Source organism: Protopterus annectens, chromosome 9.part0, assembly GCF_019279795.1.
Source record: "Protopterus annectens isolate FY-2018-M chromosome 9.part0, PAN1.0, whole genome shotgun sequence".
In the NCBI taxonomy this organism is placed as follows: domain Eukaryota; kingdom Metazoa; phylum Chordata; order Ceratodontiformes; family Protopteridae; genus Protopterus; species Protopterus annectens.
The window spans coordinates 1,865,630,359-1,865,647,620 of record NC_056743.1 but is presented as its reverse complement, the minus strand read 5'-3'; the positions used below and the strand labels follow the sequence as shown (position 1 = coordinate 1,865,647,620).

Below are 17,262 nucleotides of genomic sequence, written 5' to 3'. Positions count from 1 at the left end.
TTAAAAAAAAAAAACCAAAAAAAAAAATTTTTTAAATTTCCATTTAAAAATGAACTCTTAAATAAGGGCTTATATTTGACTTATGTAGCAATCATTACTAATAGTTGTGCTGAAATTTGATATTTGAGATTGTCAGTTGTACATTATGTTAAATTCCTAATAACAATTATGTGACAATATTTCTTTTGACCCACTCATTAAAATTATCTGCAAACTGAATACAAACCCTGCATTACCTTTGCCCTTTCCCCAAATTCACTGCATTTACACCTTGTGCCACAGACATAGGCAATTAATGTACATTTTCTTCACTCAGTATTGTTCAGAGTGCTGTAGGAAGCACATCGGTGCCAGTCTCATTTGCACTACTGACAGCAGCTCAAATTAAATTTTTAAATTTTTACCTTCAGACCTGAACTGTCTGTGGATGCTGCTAAGAGGTACATGCGTGCAGAAAAATCAAATAAAAAAAATAAACAAAAGAACATAATCAGTTAAAGGGTATAGCTAGCAATAGCGCTTGCGGCATAAACCTGACACATTCATCTTTTCAACATTTGTTTGATGCATGATAACTTGCATTTCTGTTACATACCATCAGGCCTTCAGGTAATGAAAATTCTTGAGAAAGAAGCTACAAAGAATGTTATATAAACTCATTTTTTACACACCACATACAAGTAATAGTTGTACATTCTTAAAGTAAATGTATTTCTGTCATGACTATGGCATGGGAGATACGAATAAGCATTGCAGAATATATTAACAAATAGGTTCATAGGTTCATAGGTTCATACTAGGCTATCTGCCCGAGGGCATTTACAAGCCTAGCCCATAGTTTTGTGGCTTACGCCACCCCTTTAGTATGGGGAACTATACCCATTATTTTGCTGTGCCTCTGTTGAGCAGTGACACTGAGGTAATCCCTGGGGTATATCTGCGATCTCCCATCCATTGGTCAAGATTTCTCTTGAACAAGGCCAGCGAGGTGCTCTGCCTCACATATACCGGGATTTTATTCCACAGCATAGGGAGTCTTTGGGTGATGAATCTATCCCTCCAGCACGTCCTATTAATAGCCGTGTCGAGGTTTAAGTCTCCGCCTTTGTGGCTCTGACGGATCTAGATTTTTGAGGTGAAGCATATTCATCAAATCTGGGTTTGACATGGCCTTGTATGTTAGGCAAAGGTCACCTCTGAGCAAGCGGTGGCGACTGAATAGAGCTGGAGTTCTTTCAGTCGGGCAGCATAGGACAGATGTTTGAGACCCTTTATCCTTTTGGTGAGGAACTTTTGTGGCCTCTCCAGCTGCTGCAAGTGTCGGGTCAGATACATTCCGAATGGGGCATTGTACTCAATCATTGGTCTGATGAGTGATGAGTATAGGAGACTATGACCTCCCTTGATCTAGATGAGAATCCCTTCATGATAAGGTGGGCAATGTAGAAGGTCTTCCTAACTACTTTAGCTACATGGGTGTCGAATGACAGACTACTATCAACCTGGGTCCCCAGGTCCCTGATAACTTCTTCTGTACTCAGTGGATTGCCACCTATTTGGTAGCTAGGGTAACCTTGTTTTTCCCGAAGGGTATGACTATGCATTTTTGGCATTTAACTTTAGGCCATGGCTCTGGCACCAGTTATCCGTTTCTGTGAGACCCTTCTGAAGGATATCTGTGTCAGATGTGTTTTCTACTATGGCCCAGTTTGCAGTCATCTGCAAACTTTGTCAGCCATAACCCTCCTGTGTTTGCTTGTACTTGGAAAAGTAGATGCCAAACAAGAGTGGGCCCAGGACTGAGCCCTGTGGTACACCACTTGTGACAGGCTTTGAGTCTGACATGGCGCCAGCAACTCTGACCCTGTGGGTTCTGTCACTCAGCCAGTTTGCAACCCATCTTGTGATGTATGGGTTAACATTTAAGCTGATGAGTTTTTCAATGATACCCGAGTGGGGTATTGTATCAAAGGCCTTCGCCAGATCGAGGTAGGCTGTATGGACTGCCTTTCCTCATCAATGGCTTTGGTGACTGTTTCAAACGTCAACCAAGTTTAGAAGGCATGATCTGCCTTTGACAAAGCCAAACTGGGATGGATCCAAAGTCTGCAAATTCCCTATATCTTTATTTATGAGGTCCATTATGATCCTCTCCATGGCTTTGCAGATAAGGCTTGTCAAGCTAATGGGCCGGTAATTTCCAGGGTCGGTGGAGGCACCGCCTTTGTGAAGTGGGACCACAGTTGCAGTGCGCCACTCCCTGGGTACGTATCCAGAGGTAAGACTATGATTAAACAGCTGTCCTAGCTGTGGGTTTAATTCCTCGTTGAGTTCGTGGAGCACACAGCCGGGGACACCATCAGGTCCCATGGATGCTGTGTTCTATGCTTTGGAGACATCAGTTCTCACATGGGCGTTGGAGATGTTTGGGGGCTGCAATAGCTTGGTATAGATATCTCTCCTTTTGGGAGGGGAGAAGTTTGCACTGAACCTGTCAGCCAGTATGTTGGCAATGTCTGTAGGATCAGTAATCTTCACATCATTTTGAACTAGTTCTGAGCATATCTGGGAGTTTCCTCCCAGGTTTCTAACATATCTAAAGAAGGCCTTATGATTGTCTTTTGAGTCTTTAGCTATTTTTTCTCTCAAAATTTGCTTTGGATGATTTTATGAGAGCTCTTAGTTTTTTACTTATAGTGATCAAGGGTGTCTTACCTTTTAAGGATTTTGCTCTATCTTGTAGTAGCTTCCTCCTTTTGTTGTAGAGTTTGTTTATGGCTGGGGTCCACCAGAGTGGACGCTTGCCTTTGGTACAAAGAGTCTTTGTTTTGCTTGGGATTGCCTTATCCATGCAGTCCTGCAGGTGCTGGTAGAAGGCATTTGTAAGTGATTCAGCGGCTTGAGTACTGTTTTCCGTCGGCTCAGGGGCCTTAAAGGAGACCACATTAGTCTTTAGAAGTGTGAAGTCGCCTTTAAAGAAGTTCTTTACTGTGGTCTTTTTATTTGAGGGGGGGGTGGGATGAGGACCTCCAGCGAGATTAGTTTGTGATCTGATCTCACCAGTGAGGGTATACTTCGGTGTTGAACATTGTGCTCCCATGTTCGTGATGATGAGATCAAGTATGTTTTCTCCTCTTGTGGGGATGGTGACTAGTTGTTCCATGGCATTTGAGTTTATGAATTCCAGGAACTTTTGGGCTAGGGTGTTTGGGCTTGAGTAGTGTTCCCAGTCTATATTAGGGTAATTGAAGTCACCTAGTATGATGGTGTTTGGTGATACATTTATCCCTCTAGTGTTTTCAGGAAGGCCATGTGAGGTTCCTGAGTTTGTGAGGTGGCCTGTAACATGCCACAATTTGCAGAGCAGTCTTGCCTATGGTTAATTGCACCTGGATGGTCTCCGATGCATCGCGTTGCCACCAGTCTTGAGGTGTGGGTGTCTTTGATGAATATGGATACCCCCTCCTTTCTTGGTATTGTCCGGATTTTGGGGCCGGAACGCATGATAAGAGGTAAAACCTGATAGTGCTGGGGTGCTCTCAGGAGCCTTGAACCAGGTTTCTGTCACTGCACAGACATCGATGTTCTCCATACTGAGAAGGGCCTCGAAAGCGTGCATTTTGAGATTTAGACTTCTGTCATTGAGCAGCATTACCCTTAGTTTTTTCCTTTTTGTGTTCTAGGGTGGTAGGTTTAGAATTTGAGCCTTGCCTAAAAAGGCACTATGGGGTGGCAAGAGCCTTTGCCAATATCCGGAATCCCAGGGTGACAGGTGCAAGCCGTCCCTTGCGAGCAGCGTGGCTTGTCCAGCATGTCATCCCAGGCAGACAGACATTGGATCCCCTTTGAATGACACCAGAGTTTAAGCCAATTGTTAAAGCTGATCATCTTATCTCTGTATTGTGGCATCATTCTTGGTGAAGGTAGGATACTGCTCAAGGTCAGGGTCATACCTGCCTGGGCTACATAATCAGAGAGCTCCTCAATGTCTCTTTTCATGTAGTCCAAGGAGGTACGTCTCAGGTCGTTTACACCAGCGTGGACAATGACTGAGTCATATTTGTACCTGCTGTTGAGAGACCTGAGTGCTTGCGCTATGTGGCGGATTCTAGCGCCCGACAGGCAGCTTACTGTGACCTTCTCCTTACTCAGTCTGGTGAGCGGACGCCAGTGTGTCTGACTATGGAGTCACCAATGACTAGTGTGTCTGGCATTGCGTTTGGCCTTAAGGGCTGTGACTGTTTGACACTCTGACTGTGAGGTCTATGTGTTGCAGGTGTTGTGTTCTGAGGTGGTGGTTGTTTGGGTGTCTGCTTTGGTGGCCTCTGCTGTTTTGGCAGATTTTTGATCAGAGCCGAGTATGTCTTTGTGTGTTTATGTGTATGATTTGAGGTTGTGATGGTACTATGTGAGACTGGGTCTATAGTGTGTGTGGTAACCTTCTCCTCCTGACTGGTCTTGCCAGTCCTATGTTGAGAGAGCTCAGCCTCCAGTTTGGCCGTATAGTTGCATCTCGCATGTATTTGTGTTTTGTGGGAGGAGGTGAGGGTTGTTCAGGTACATGAGGCAATTGTAACATTGCCTCAATATTCCCAGGTTCACCAGCTGAGCAGGAGAGGACACTAGCAACTGATCCTCGACATGCTAGAAGGACTAGACAAAAACTTTAAAAGAGATTCGGGGACGTGGTGACCGAGAAATGGGGTTTGCCTTTTGGGGTGCTATCTATAAGAGTGCCGTATCAAGGTAATAAGTACTGTAGGAGCAAGTGCTAGGTTTAACAGATAGAGAAAAGTCTACTTGGAGTCAAGTAGAGATGATCTTTTTAGGTATTAGAGAAAGTGCTAGTAACAGGGATGCTTAAAGGTAAGATTGAAAAGAATGCACTCTGCAGTGTGCACTAGAGAAGTTAGATATGAAAGTAGGTAACTTGAGTTTTACCTGTTTAAAAAGTTAAGGTTTAGTGGAGAGTTACTATTTTTAAAACAGCAAGATGGACTGAAAGGGGTGGTTACTTTTGTATTTTGGTACTATGAAATACTGTAGGATGGCCAATAAATTTAAATAATTGAAGGGGTGGGATTTCAAATATTTCCATAGTCATCATTTTAATGATTTCTCTTTTCTCATACTTTATAAAATGTAATATTGCATATCATGAAAATCAAATTTTATTACTAATAATAAGAATAGTTGAGTTGCCAACAACCAAACATTTGTAACAGGAATTCATAAGGACTATAGATAATGTATTGTGCATTCATCACACAGAGTCAGGCTGTTCAATTTATAATAAAAAAATCTGTCACAAAAATTAATCTGACCCCATGAGTAAAAGTATCAGTGGTCTGGATTTGAACCTGGCACTATCTCTGCTCTTTCTTTACGCTTGCTGAATTGACACTTTGTGGCATTTTGAGCTGCTTACTTATCACACATTTCACTTACATATGCCTTGTTTAGCATATGCTGCTGCTTACTCATGTTGAAAGTGGATAAGGGATACAGAGCTGTTTAATGAATACCAAAAAGCATGCTTGCAGCTGTGGGAAGTGCAGATAAGCTGAGAACAAAGTGTAAGTGTTCATGACTCCAGTTCTACATCTTTTTTTATTATTTTTTTTTTAGCATTATTTCCAAAATATGCTCCAGTTCCTGATAAAACTGTTTAACTTATCCCTCTTTAGAATCTGTATTCAGTGCAGAAATTTCTATCAATGTAATGATGAATGGCTTGTCTCACAGTCTAACTGAGATCATTCTATCATTTTCTGAGCTGTAACAAAGCATTGACATTCTTCTTTAAATATGAAGGCTTTCATATTTTTTTCCACAAAATTCCTGTCCTCATTAGAAGGTGATGATTATCTGATGTGAAATGACCCATTATAGTCCATTTCAGTTCACTGATTCCCAAGATGACAGCTTTTATTCTTGACATCTAATCCTTAATCACCTCATGTTCACCTTGATTCATAGGCACTACCCTTCATATTTTAGGGGCATTTAGTTCTTTACAACATCAGTTTCCTTTTATCTCCGAGTACCTCTGCTGGTGGATGTAATTTTGGCTTTAATCCAGCTAATCTGTCCAAGTCATAACCTGTAGTACTATCCCTCCTCTGCTCTTCCCCAACACATGCTGCACACCATTGTTCTTGAGATTCTCACCTTCTGGAGTCAATTCAATTTATCTCTATTTGCATTGGTTTTCTTAGCAAACTCCTGGGAGTGGTTTGCTATTACCTTCTCCAGTGTAACATCTTGTTCTCCCCTCTCTGCCAAGACCTCCTTGTCATGGGTGGCCCTTCATAGTATAGCTCACAGGTCCATTGAAATAAACAAGCCCCTTAACCATAATAAGGTAACATCCAGAAATATGGTTCAGAATATGGATATTTGAATATATTTGCACATATACATAAGGATACTTTCACAAGCATTTTGAGTAATAATAATAAAATTGTCAAACACTGGGACACCATAGGAAAACTAAATATAAAGTACTGTAGGGCTAAAAATGCTGACATGACCAAATGTATCATACAAAGCAAGGGCACTTAAGAAAAGAACAGAGATATTCATATAAAGATAGTAAATACCGAGGAATGATGACAAATTATGGGAACAGGGAAAAAAGAAAAAAGGGCCCATCTCAATACCAAAAGAGTTCCAAATTCCGGTAATCACAGCCACACAGGTAGAAACTGCACTCTCCAAAGCTAAGAATACAGCATCCATGGGACCAGATGACATCCCGGGCTGTGTACTACATGAACTACAAAATGAAATGGCACCTCACCCTAAGTGCCATGTTTAATCATAGCCTCACCTCAGGCTTTGTGCCCACTGAGTGGTGCACAGCTACAGTTATCCCACTCCACAAAGAAGGATCCACCTTGGATCCCAGGAACTACTGTCCCATCAGTCTGACGAGTCTGATCTGCAAGGGCATGGAATGCATTATCATGGAACTTATAAACAAAGACATTGGTAATCTTAAAACACTGGACCCCACCCAGTTTGGGTTCATGAAGGGCCGATCTTGTCTCCTAAACCTGATTGACTTCATTGAATCAGTCTCCAGAGCTGTGGACAAGGGTAAGGCGGTCCACACAGCCCACCTGGACCTTTCCAAGGGCTTTGACACCATCCCCCACTCTGGAATCATAGATAAACTTACTAAGGTGGGCATAAATTCCTACATCACTTAATGGGTTGCCAACTGGCTTACTGACAGAACCCAGACTGTAAAAGTAGCCGACTCCAAATCCATCTCCAGACAAGTGACAAGTGAAGTACCTCAGGGTTCAGTCCTGGGACCGCACTTGTTTAGCATCTACTTCTCTGAAGTATAGGCCAACACTAAGGGACTCTGGCTAACAACATTCGCAAATGACTTCAAACTGAGAGCCATTATTGAATCCCCAAATGATGTGGATATTCCACAAAAGAAACTTACTGAGACAGATGCTTGGTGCCAGAGCCATGGGCTCAAGCTTAATGCCAAGAAATGTATAGTTATCCCCTTTGGGAAAAACCATGTACCCATGAATTACCACATAGGTGGCAGTACACTAAACACCAAAAGTGTGATGAAAGACTTAGGGACACAGGTGGACAGTGATCTCACCTTCGATAACCACATTGCCACAACAGTCACAAAATCCTTCTATGTGACACACCTCATCACTAAGGGCTTTTCATCCAAAAAAAAGGAGGTCATTGCCCCACTGTATGCATCCCTCATTAGACCCATTATAGAGTACAATGCCCCGTTTGGTATGTACCTCACAAGACATCTGCAACAGCTGGAAAGGCCACAGAAATACCTCACTGAAAGAATCACAGGCCTAAAGCAGATGCCCTATGCTGACCATCTAAAAAAAAACTTCAGCTATACTCTGTGGCATATCGTCTACTCAGAGGTGATCTCTGCTTAACATACAAGGCCATGTCAAACCCTGAGCTGTTGCACATGCTCCACTTAAAGAAATCCAAATCCCTCAGAGCCACATGCTCCAGGGATCTAAACCTTGCCATCACAATGAACAAAACATGCTAGAGGGATAGGTTCCTGACCCAGAGACTCCCCATACTCATACATGTCAAGCAGTGTGCCTCCTTGGCCCTCTTCAAAAGGAGCATTGATGACTGGATGGGAGATAGGAAACTCACCCCAGGAATCATGCCAGTTGCTCTGCTAGACAGGGGTCCAGGGAAGTAAATATTGTGGGAAGAATTAGCCAGGGAATTGTTATGGCTAGGCTTGTAAAGGCCCTAGGGCCGATAGCCTAGTACCAACATATGAACCTTAAGTACAGGGAAGGGAACAGAAAACAGAATAAACATGCTTTTGAATGGGAATAATTACTGGTGAATGAGAGGGAGGTATGGAACAGTAAAAAAGAAAAGATAATATTAGGGTATGAAAGGAAAAGGGAAAGAACAAGTTGCTTTTGTCAATATTACTGGAAAGCTACAGGGAACAAAGGAAATGAAGATATGAAAAGAATACATTTATAACCGATTGACTTCACAGTAATTTTATAATGTGTTGCTTAGTTTGTTTCAAAGTGAAACACTGAGGAATACGCATTTCTATTCTGTTATGCTATACTCTATTGTATAGTGCAACTCAAAATAAATACCTGCCTCTAATACATGCTACATAAGGGAATTTTATGGATGAAACAGTATAGATGAGACAGCTGTTATGCCAGCAAATGGAAGAAATCAGAGGACGTTTAAAGTTAAAATAGAAGGAAAACAGTGGAACAGATTCACAGCTTCACTTATCTATGAGGAGTAGACGGTGAGAAGGAATTTTTTATGAGAAGGTCAAAGGTAGAAGTAGAGATGCTGCAGGCAGCTGGCACAGAGTGTCATGTGTAACATGACAAAAGAATGCCAGAGTTAGGTGTAAACAACTGCTTGTTCAACCAATACTACAGTATGGTACAGAAACATGGGCATTGAAGATACAACAGTTGAGGAAGCTATCGTTGATGGAAATGAAATGTCTCATATGGGTGGTGGATACACACTGTTGGGCAGACAAAGAAAGGATGACATCAATCAAGAAGCCAAAGTAGCTGCAGAGAAGATCAACAAACAGATTACTGTGGTCTGGGAACACATGCAGAAAAGTAGACAACAATTTGGTGAAGAAGACTGAGAGAGAGAGAGAGAAAAGAAACAAGGATGCTTAACCCAGAGATGGATGGATCACATGAGGGAAGACAGAAGATATGTGAACTGAAAACTGAGAGAGTTGGCAAACGTTAATGTGACATCCCAAACACACATAGAATTAATCGGAAAAAGGAGGCTGATGATGATGGTGATGATGATGATGATGACGATGGTGATGATGATGGTGATGATGGTGACGATGATGACGATGATGATGGTGATGATGATGATGATGATGATGACGATGATGATGATGATGATGGTGGTGATGATGATGATGGTGATGATGATGGTGATGATGGTGATGATGATGACGATGGTGATGATGATGGTGATGATGATGGTGACGATGATGATGATGACTGCCCCATCACTAGTACTGCCATGTATCACATACCAGCATAAATGAGTACACAAATCTGTGCTATACAATTATATTTCATGAATCCCATCCAGAGATATTAAAAAGCTTCACAGCTCAGAGATTGCCACTATTCACATCTAATGCGAAATGATGAAAACCGCCATGGAATTATGAAAATTGCGATACTCAGAATGCTAAATCAATGACTTAGATGTATTCTAAATGGTTAACATTTGCAAACTATACCATCCTTTCCAGTTTTATACTACTCCGAACATGCTCATTACCACCATATCACTACTCCGTGACATTGTTTATCCTGTGCTTTAATCAATACTATCTGAAAGAAAGACTGCATGTTAAAAATACATGATGGTTGTCAAATGTATGAAGCTAACCTTTATGTCTACTATAGACTCTATTTATTATGTAGGTAAGGTAGATTATTAGATTATAAATATAGTAATAGATAGTTCTCATTCCTACCTGGTTCGGTCCCATTAATGACTGTTTTCTTCTTAATAAACATCATAGTATTTCCTGCTTTTAGTGCCAGCCTTTCTTCAACATTGCTGCTATTATGTGGCACAGAATGGACAACAATAACTATAAAAGGAACCATATAAACATATTTATTTAAATAAGTATTTTTTCTTCAAAAGCATTCCTAAAATAACATGTTGTTTGCTTTCATTTTTATCAATTCTCATAAAAACAGCACAAATGAAATGTTCTTTATAGAGAGAAAATGAATTTCAAATGGGCTACATTTTCTTTCTATCTATTTAATTTGCTGTATGGTAATTGCCTGAATTCTAGCTGAAAAAGGTCTTGTACTACTCCACCTGCCTAGTTAACAAATACAAAATAAGTACAAATAGGTGAGAGACACAATACTTTTTTATAGCATCTGTAGGGTGAGTACTTCAGTAACTGAGAAGAAAAAGTCCAAAGATGAATCACAACAAAACATGTTGCAGGACTAGGGTCCAGAGTGGACAGGTTCTACCTACAGTGTGCAGAAGCTACACAAATGGTCAGTAGCAATTGAACAGCTCTGCTAATGAAATTCAAAGACAGTCATCTAATGCAGCGCCATAATACAAATGCATCTTTGTACCAAAAGGCATTATGTCCCTAGTCAGGTTATAGGTGGGTACATGCTGAAATCCATTATAAGTATAAAGGTAGAAGGTCAAAAACAGCAATGGCTTCATCTGATGGTGCTGTTCCACAATGTGTTATTAACACAGCAACCTGTGACACTGTATTAGTTACACTGGCAAATTAATTTACAAATATATATATATATATATATATATATATATATATATATATATGTGTGTGTGTGTGTGTGTGTGTGTGTGTGTGTGTGTGTGTGTGTGTGTGTGTGTGTGTATATACATATATATATATATATATATATATATATATATATACACACTAAATAGGCACACATCAATTAATTGGTTTTATCATATTACTGTGATATCTTCAGATTGTAAGCAGCAACAGCAAATAGTCAAAATATATTCACCAGTGACATTAGTCAGAAATCTTAACTTGACATTATATTAAATATTTTCACTTTTAAAGCTGTGCTTCTTAAATTTATTGTCCATAAGGCAATCACATACTGAAAAGCATTTTGCTTGTTGTCTATGCTTTCAGCCGTAATATGCCAATGTAATGTTTTGAATCTAGTACCTTTTTAATATACTGACTAAACAACATTATTTTACCAAATATTATAGTGCTTTCTGATGAATATAAAGCTGCTTTGAGAGTCGATCCCCAAAAGTGTAAAATTTAACACAGAAATGATAACACATAACTGTACATATACCATTATATACAGGTATATTCCTACACCTTTTCACATACTAATTGGACACATAAAAACTGCAAACCTTGTATTTGTCCAACCTGCCATTATCACTGCTGGAGTGCAGTTGTGATGTAGTTACTCCCCAGATGCAAGGAAACCCTGTTTCCCCTATAGGAAATGGCATCATGGCCTTGAACACAGTTACACAGTGATACCACACTTAAAGATTTAAGTCCATAATAGCATTCACATGGTGTCTGTTATACAGGAAGTGGTAATGAACTTTATGCAGTGTTAAATTACTGTAAACGTCGCGGCCTTTTTCTCTTCTGTAAGTTATATTCAGTTCAGAAGCACTTGCTCAGTATATCAGCAAAAACAAAGATCCTCACACTATTTATTTATTTATTTATTTACTTATTTATTTACTTATTTGTTGTCTGGGACAGTCTAACAAGGAAGTGTCATTTGCAGTGGAATCCAAGGAAGACAATCTCCAGATGCAGGCAGAAACACGGTTATGATACAGTAAAAGAAATACAGTTGCACATAAGTAGGGTGATCTAGATACAGGCTAGAAGTATCATATAATATGGTGTATATCATGCAACATGTATAAAATATGGTGCAGGAAAAAGCAGAAGAAGAATCAGCTCTAACATTAAAAAGTTCAGAAAAGTAAAAGAAATGTGTAGAAAGCTGATATAGGAAATCAAAATGTCACTAAAACAGATTACATTAAATTACCCAACATAAGAAATTCTAATAACCACAGGCCATGCAAACAGACTGACATTAGGGTCCCTTAGTTCTCATAATCATCCCAGGTAAGAGGGTGTTCCTACTGAGAATGACATAACCCCTCCTCCTGTGGTGACATGAATGCTTGCATCACTATAAAGATGGCTGCTAGGAAAACCGATCCCTTTTTGTATGTACGTGTCACTCCACATGACCTGAGAAGGACTAATGTCACTAACTTGGGGGGTTACATCCATGTCCTTCCTGCACCCATTCCCTTCATTCTGACACAGCCCCACAATCCAGTACAGGCTACATCTGTACATCAACAGTTTGAGCCAACTGAGTCCCCCATCCCTCCCCAACAGGAGAGGTATGTCCTTCCTACCTATTTGTGCTTTCATGCACCTGAGCTACTAATCAGACTTAGGTCACCTGGGCTGTAGTCAGAAGGACTTTTTTTTTCATTTCATTCTTGAATTGTGTTTTTTTCTGGCTTATTCCTCAGGCTGAATGTGAGTTTGTCAAAGCATTTACTGTAAAAGAGAGTGAATTTGGAGTTACAAAATTTAGCTTTTGTAGCAGGTATCTGGAGACATATACTAGTGGATGTGCCGACATCTTGTTGAGTTTGCCTTCAGTTCATTCTGTGAGATAGGAAAGGGTCATCATTTGAATACATAAGTTATGTCTGATGAAAATATGAACAGATGTAAGATAATGATAGAACTCAAGCCAGACTAGCTGACCTAGGACAAGAAAAGGGACCTACAGAAAAATATATTTTTGGAAGCATATTCCATTTTATAGAAGGATGGTGATAAATCTATCCATAGGTGAGCTGAGTATAAGAATGAGAGGAGGAAAAAAAAGATGTCAGCTGTTACTTTAGTAAAGTCATGCAAAAATACAGCATTCCTATAAAAAACTTCATAGCTTTTGATTCATACAACAAACCAAGTTAGTTAACTGTGACTCGAGTTGAATTGGTTGCCAATGATACAATCAAGTAGTCTGGATGAAATAAATTCATCTAGGAGTAATTCACATATCAAAGTTAACAGTTACTCTTGGATCTCGTGAACTACTAGCAATTACTAGTATTTATTTTTCTTTTTTTTTTTTAAGGGACTATCCAGTGCCTAATTACCATAAGTTCTCATGCCAGTTAATTGGATCATTCATTTCCTACAAAGTAAATCCCAGTTCTAGCTTTAGTCACACCAGTGGGGTGTAAGCCATGTGCAGTGGCTATCATTCAAGCATCTATTGCACTTTTCTGGTAAGTGGACCTAAGTCTTCTGCACAGTGACTGACATAAGTGCCTGCATAACTGCTAGGGCATACAATGTCCTTCCCTTTTGTGTTCCTAATCCCCCCAGCACATATACGCTGAGCATTACTGCTAGTGTTATTGCCCATACCTGTTGGGTACCAGGAAAGCAATGTATAAGTACCCAGAAGTGAGAACATTGACTATAGGTGAGAGTCACTGGTAATGTGACACACTGAATAGATGCACAAACTGTAAAAAGGGGGATGATTCTGATGCTGATACAAGACTTCATTTGCATGGTGGGAGTGGATGGACTGGAACCACTAATCTCCATCCCCTTGGAATGAGTAGGCTGACATCCAGCCAGTCATGCTGACTTTCTTCTCCTACTAGATTTTACAGTGTCTGAGTGACTAACTTAACTCTGGTCATTTGGTCATATGGGGCACAAAAAAAAAAAGGGTGCATAAAGTGAAAATTTCAGGAAAGACTGTGGTGATTATTATATACATGAAAAAGGGAGAGCTGGGGCTAACAATTTACTAACTGACTGTTATAAACTAGTATGGGTGCTGGTAACAGAATGAATTGCATATCTGTTTAATAAGATAATAGAAGAGGTAATAATGCTGAAGTCTGTTTGAAAGGCAGAGATCATAGTTTTGTATAACGGGAAATGTGAGGCTGGGATGGATGGCTTGGACCTGGCAAACTATAGGCAGATGTTATTGTGCGATAGTGATGCCAATATAATGAGTAGAGTATATGCAACTAGAGTAGATGTCTTCCTACCAAAAGTGTGAGGGACACTCATATGGGTTTTGTGAAAGATAGGTCATGTATGGATCATCAGTAGCTGTTACTAAACTTTGTGAACTAGCATAAGAGGAAGAAATAAAAGGAGCACGGGTGACACTTATATACAGAACACTTATGATTCACTAAACTGGGAATTAATTCATAAAAACTCTGGATCAGCTTTTGGAGATAGGACATACAATGCAGAGCATTAAAATTCTATGTTCAGAATATGGTAAATAAGAGTTTCATGGACAAGGTATTTTCAGGGAGAAGAAAAAGAAAGGGTTGTCCCTTATCACTGGGGATTTTTACATTAGTAGAAAATTAGCCCAGAAGATGAATTGATAGACATTTGTATAGCAAAGGACATGAGAGTAGTATAAATTAATTTGCTGACTGGTAGGGATGCTGTCTCAAGTGTTAAAAGATGTTTGAACAGCTTGGCAGAGAAAAAGGTTTGGTGTTCTATCCTAAGAAGTTCCTAGTAATGGGGTGGAGAAGGGAGCTCATAATCCAGACCTGCCATGGTTGAAGAGATGGGAGAAGTATCTAGGAATCTGCCCTACAGTGGAGGAGAAAAGGAGGAAAATTGGGAGAAGTTGTGGTATACAGCAATGTCAAGGCTTGGAGAAGTACAGCAAAGGTGAATACGATGAGCAGTAGAATAGTGATAGTAAGAATAAAAAAGCTGGTGTTAGTAATTTATTTAATAAGGCACATGCAGAGAAAGTCATCAGCAGTGTGGTTAGACAGGATGCAGGATGACAGCAGTAGGTTTGTGTCGAGAGGGTATGAGAAGTAGACCTGGAAGAGAAAGAATGGGAGTGAGGAAGGGTGTGGGGGACGGTTACAACCCCATTCAAGGGGTGTGCAGTAGTGATAAATACAGTGTGAGGACTGAGTGGTTTACAGAATAAGAAGGTTAGTGAGGAAGGGTGTGGGGAAATGGTGTACAACCCCATTCAAGGGGTGTGCAGTAGTGATAAATACAGTGTGAGGACTGAGTGGTTTACAGAATAAGAAGGTTAGTGAGGAAGGGTGTGGGGAAATGGTGTACAACCCCATTCAAGGGGTGTGCAGTAGTGATAAATACAGTGTGAGGACTGAGTGGTTTACAGAATAAGAAGGTTAGTGAGGAAGGGTGTGGGGGATGGTGTACAACCCCATTCAAGGGTGTGCAGTAGTGATAAATACAGTGTGAGGACTGAGTGGTTTACAGAATAAGAAGGTTAGTGAGGAAGGGTGTGGGGGATGGTTACAACCCCATTCAAGGGGTGTGCAGTAGTGATAAATACAGTGTGAGGACTGAGTGGTTTACAGAATAAGAAGGTTAGTGAGGAAGGTTGTGGGGACGGTTACAACCCCATTCAAGGGGTGTGCAGTAGTGATAAATACAGTGTGAGGACTGAGTGGTTTACAGAATAAGAAGGTTAGTGAGGAAGGGTGTGGGGGACGGTTACAACCCCATTCAAGGGGTGTGCAGTAGTGATAAATACAGTGTGAGGACTGAGTGGTTTACAGAATAAGAAGGTTAGTGAGGAAGGTTGTGGGGGATGGTGTACAACCCCATTCAAGGGGTGTGCAGTAGTGATAAATACAGTGTGAGGACTGAGTGGTTTACAGAATAAGAAGGTTAGTGAGGAAGGTTGTGGGGGACGGTTACAACCCCATTCAAGGGGTGTGCAGTAGTGATAAATACAGTGTGAGGACTGAGTGGTTTACAGAATAAGAAGGTTAGTGAGGAAGGGTGTGGGGGATGGTGTACAACCCCATTCAAGGGGTGTGCAGTAGTGATAAATACAGTGTGAGGACTGAGTGGTTTACAGAATAAGAAGGTTAGTGAGGAAGGGTGTGGGGGACGGTTACAACCCCATTCAAGGGTGTGCAGTAGTGATAAATACAGTGTGAGGACTGAGTGGTTTAGAGAATAAGAAGGTTAGTGAGGAAGGGTGTGGGGGACGGTTACAACCCCATTCAAGGGGTGTGCAGTAGTGATAAATACAGTGTGAGGACTGAGTGGTTTACAGAATAAGAAGGTTAGTGAGGAAGGTTGTGGGGACGGTTACAACCCCATTCAAGGGGTGTGCAGTAGTGATAAATACAGTGTGAGGACTGAGTGGTTTAGAGAATAAGAAGGTTAGTGAGGAAGGTTGTGGGGGACGGTTACAACCCCATTCAAGGGGTGTGCAGTAGTGATAAATACAGTGTGAGGACTGAGTGGTTTACAGAATAAGAAGGTTAGTGAGGAAGGGTGTGGGGGACGGTTACAACCCCATTCAAGGGGTGTGCAGTAGTGATAAATACAGTGTGAGGACTGAGTGGTTTACAGAATAAGAAGGTTAGTGAGGAAGGTTGTGGGGGACGGTTACAACCCCATTCAAGGGGTGTGCAGTAGTGATAAATACAGTGTGAGGACTGAGTGGTTTACAGAATAAGAAGGTTAGTGAGGAAGGGTGTGGGGGATGGTGTACAACCCCATTCAAGGGGTGTGCAGTAGTGATAAATACAGTGTGAGGACTGAGTGGTTTACAGAATAAGAAGGTTAGTGAGGAAGGGTGTGGGGGACGGTTACAACCCCATTCAAGGGGTGTGCAGTAGTGATAAATACAGTGTGAGGACTGAGTGGTTTAGAGAATAAGAAGGTTAGTGAGGAAGGGTGTGGGGATGGTGTACAACCCCATTCAAGGGGTGTGCAGTAGTGATAAATACAGTGTGAGGACTGAGTGGTTTACAGAATAAGAAGGTTAGTGAGGAAGGTTGTGGGGGACGGTTACAACCCCATTCAAGGGGTGTGCAGTAGTGATAAATACAGTGTGAGGACTGAGTGGTTTACAGAATAAGAAGGTTAGTGAGGAAGGTTGTGGGGGATGGTGTACAACCACATTCAAGAAGTGTACAGTAGTGATAAATGCAATGCCTGGACTGAGTTGTTTACAGAATAAGAAGGTTAGATGAAAAGTGTAGGAAAACGATGACAAGAAGAAGGAAATAAAATATTTAAGTAGATAAAGACAGTAGCATGTACCTTTGAAGATGTTCATAATTTAGAACACCACT

At 40.8% G+C, this 17,262-nt stretch overlaps 1 pseudogene; it reads right to left on the bottom strand.

Moving 5' to 3' along the window:
• The window catches only part of LOC122810811, a 349,950-nt pseudogene that overhangs the window by 200,825 nt on the left and 131,863 nt on the right, over positions 1 to 17,262 (bottom strand).